The sequence below is a fragment of the Protobothrops mucrosquamatus genome, unplaced genomic scaffold (genome assembly GCF_001527695.2).
Source record: "Protobothrops mucrosquamatus isolate PMUCROS unplaced genomic scaffold, P.Mucros_1.0 scaffold2470, whole genome shotgun sequence".
NCBI lineage: Eukaryota > Metazoa > Chordata > Lepidosauria > Squamata > Viperidae > Protobothrops > Protobothrops mucrosquamatus.
Window position 1 is genome coordinate 23,841 of NW_015388540.1, and position 4,302 is coordinate 28,142.

A 4,302-nucleotide genomic window follows, 5' to 3' on the forward strand; every position below is an offset into this window, starting at 1 on the left:
TTGGCGGATATACACCCAAATATTTAACCTTTTTCACTATCTGTACCTCTGTTTTTTTCTGACATTCGCTTTTTCTGTTTATCTGCAAGATTTTTAACTATTACCTTGGTTTTTCCTGTTTATTTTTAATTCCGCCATTTCTCCATACTGTTCTACCTTTCCCCTAGGTTCTTCTAGAATGAATACTAGATCATCAGCAAATGCTTTTAATTTATGTTTCATCTTTTATTTCCAGTCCTTTAATTTCTGTATCTTGTCTAATCTTTCTATTTAAAACTTCCAAAGTAAAAATGAATAACAATGGGGATAACGGACATCCTTGCCTTGTGCCTTTTCTTATCTCAAAACTCTCAGTAGAGTCTCCATTCACAATCACTTTTGCTGTCTGTTTGTTATATATTGTTTTTATCATATTTATAAAGTTCTGTCCAAAGTCCATTATTTGTAGTTGTTGAGTCATAAATTGCCAGGAAACATTTTCAAATGCCTTTTGGGCATCTAAAAATGGCGTCTAAAAGTGCCAATTGTTTCCCTGGATGTAGTTCATAGTATTCTAATACGTCCATTATCACTCTTAAGTTGTTTTTAATTTGTCTCTTTGGTAAGAAGCCGTTTTGATCTGGATGTATAAATTCAACTGAGTCTCTCTGCTATTATTGAAGTAAAAATATTATAATACACATTAAGCAGCGAGATTGGTCTATAATTTTTGATGTGCGTCAAATCTGAATCTTCTTTTGGAATTAGAGTAATATGTGCTTTCCATTTGGAAAACTTATATAGATTATATCAAAAACGAGACGGAGGAGCTCTTTCACAGCCACAACAAAGGCCAAATTAGCCCTAGATTCAGCCATGTCACACTTGCTCAAATTAGGCACTGTGGGGTGATCATTTAAAGGCAATTTATTAGAGTATTATAGCAAAGAAGTTTCCCTCAGTGAAAAGAAGGAATCTAGGACACAGAATTGGGTTTCATTTTATACTCCATACAGGAGAAAAAAGTACAAAACAAGACTTGATTGGATGGAAGAAATCATCCTCCTCAGTTACATCAGAGACATGGACAGTAATATCCCGTAATAGTATGCATAACCATTGAAATGAGCATGGCATTAAAAGGAGAACGTTCGCATGGGGAAAAGTGTCACGAGTCAAATGAGCCTGTTACAAAACGGTACAATTTCAACCATACAATTTCTGCTAAAGCAGAAACCTATACTGCAAGATTATGATATAAAGATAAAAGAAAGTGCAAATAAGTGCAAGAAAGGAATGTATTCCTACAACAGACATCGTCATATGAGGCATTCATAAATTGGAGCAAGGGAGGTGCCATAGTCTAGACTGAGATCAGGAAGACCAGGGGTTTCTTAGGGGGGGGGCAAATGGCTCTGGGGCTGAAATAGCCGCTGAGCTGCAGCACAAAGCCCAGTCTTAGCCCAGCTCAGCATTGTGGTGCAATGGGACCTGCGCGCCACGCCCCAAGAATGCCCAGCCATCCTGGCCGGGGTTGCCTGCGCCCACCTCCACTCCCAGACCGTTCACGTTACAGTCCAATCTCACCATCTTCTGCTGCTGCTGCTAATTGGGGATCTAGGAACTAGGTGAGGCTGCAGCTCTAATTTAGTTAATCCTCGTCTTACGACAGTAATGGATCCTGTCCTGTAATGGAGCCTAAGCTTCATAGCATAGCAGGCATCGAAGCAGATCTCACTTCTGTGATTAGCGGAGGTGCTGGTGTTTTGTCCTCATAAGAGCCCCCGACTCTTCCCATGGATGGTTTTCTGGAATTTTACACTAGAGGGATCAACGCATGTGATTTTTCACGTATCATTACAAAGGGAAAATCGGGTGGCACTATGGACACGCATCCCAACAACCTCTTTGCAGCTGCTCTCAGCATGGTATATCAGGGTCCTTGTAAGCTCGTTCCCTGCTCTGGTCGTAACGCTACACGCAGAACAGTCAGGTGGGGAGTTGGTAGATCCTAACATTTGGAGAGCCAAAAGCATTAAGACAAAGAGTATAGCCATGCCAAAAATCAGGTTTGTGTTTCTCCCTTCCAAGGAAGGTGGCAGTGGAAATGACAACCACCCAAGGCAAACGGGCCACAAAAGGAGAAACAAACCAGGGTAGCCTAACGGAGTCCAGTTTGCGGTTTGGGTGGCCGTCTGGATCATCAAAGGGTGGGAACAGATGAGGGGGTGATGCCGGAACCTTAGGGAGTTTCAGCTTGAGTTCATCTAGCCCAGTGGTTCTCAACCTTTTTAATGCCGTGACCCCAACCGTCGTAAGTCGAGGACTAAACCGGTCGTAAGTCGAGGACTACCCAACCGGTCGTAAGTCGAGGACTTTCCCTGCCCGGGAGCGCTGCGCATGCGTGGTTCCGCCCCCTGCGCCGGCCGAGGCATAGCTGGCAAGCGGCAGAGACAAAGCAGGCCGACCACCAGCTGGCCCAGCCCAAGGGAGGTAAGGCACCCGCCGGAAAAGGGGAAAAAAATGGCGGACAAAAAAAATGGCGGACAGCCTTGCTTGGCGACCCCCGTGAAATGGTCGATCGACCCCAAATGGGGTCCCAACCCACAGGTTGAGAACCACTGATCTAGCCATTGGAGTTGCCACTGGACGGATGGAAGCGACACCTTCTTCATTCTGGATCCATGGACGTCCGCCGTTAGCCCCTCAACCTTTACTGCAGCGGGGGTGCTGAGCAGCACTCCTCGCGGCTCGGACCACTTCGGATCTACAGAGGAAGGTGACAGTTCTTTCACTCGGACCCACTCTCCAGATTCAGCGAGTGGAGGGTTGTCCGAGACTGGCGGCAGGGCAGCTTAAGCCTATTTAGAGACAAAAGCACTTGCGCCAGATTATGCAAATATTCAGTCACATTCTCTTGTTCCAGTATAAGACTAACGTACTTGGAAACTTGACTCGAGGTGGCCCACGCGGGGAGCTTTGGCTCTAACAGGGACTGCACCGAGTGGGGGGTGGAAGGAACATAAACAGGCGGAATTCCCTCTCAAAAATATGCTGGCTGAACTGTCTTCCTCATGCCAAGCAGCTTTTACAAAAACAGAAAGAAAATTCCCGGGCGATTTAATTGGCTTGGCGTGGAAAGCTATTTGGCAAAGAAAGAAAGGGAGAGTTAGATTTAAAAGATAGAATTGTCTGTCTAAATACTTGTTTGAACATAGTGAAAAGAAATTTAGGACTTTGAGATATAATTAGTCTTTTATAATGAATATGATTTAGAATTAAATAGCACTTTTTTTTCTTCTTTTCACAAAGGAAATACAAACAAGAGGATTAGTATGAATAAAATTGATAGTTATTCAAATGTAATTAACATGGTGAAAATCACAACTGACAAAGACTTTCAATATTCATGGGAAACTAAATGTTAACAAGAGTATGAAAAACAGGATAGTGATTTAGGAACTGAGGTTATTTGTATAATATTAGTAAAATATGAAGATGTTTATACCTAATTTTGTATATATTAATAGTAGTAAGAATGGTAATTGTTTAATGAGGGGAAAATGAAAAACTATGGGGGAAAAAGGAGGATCCGGGGAAAAATACTGGACTGTGTAGTAATGACTATATAAATCTATATAAATAAAAATGTAAATGTTCGTTTGTTCAAAATCTTAAATCTCCGAAAGTTCTTCACCGATTGCTTTGAAATTTTGACACAACATTGCATCCGAATACGTGAGTGTTTTTATATACCTATATTATATAGATGTCACACCTGTGACAGGTAAAAACATGTTTTAAAAAAAACAGCGCCATCTGTTGGACGTAACGCATGGCTGGGTACAACTGCTAACAATAATAATAATAATGATGATGATGATGTTGGAAGGGACCTTGGAGGTCATTGAGTCCAACCCCTTGCTCAGGCAGGAAACCCTACACCATTTCGGACAAATTGTTCTAACTGTCAGGAAGCAGCCTACGTGTTTTACAGCTACATTATTCCGCTCACCAATCAGAAGCAATCGTGATTTGAGTTTGTGGAATTCAATACACCTGTACTCATAAGATTACACGCCCCTTAAAAAGTGTGTAAGATTATTCAAATTCAACTATTAGGCAACAGATTATCTGGACCCCCTCCAGTCGGGCTTCAGGCCGGGGTACAGCACGGAAACGGCATTGGTCACGTTGGTTAATGATCTCTGGAGGGCCCGGGACAGAGGTTATTCCTCTGTCCTAGTTCTTTTGGACCTCTCAGCGGCTTTTGATACTGTGGACCACAGTATCATGCTGCGGCGTTTAGGTGGGTTGGGAGTG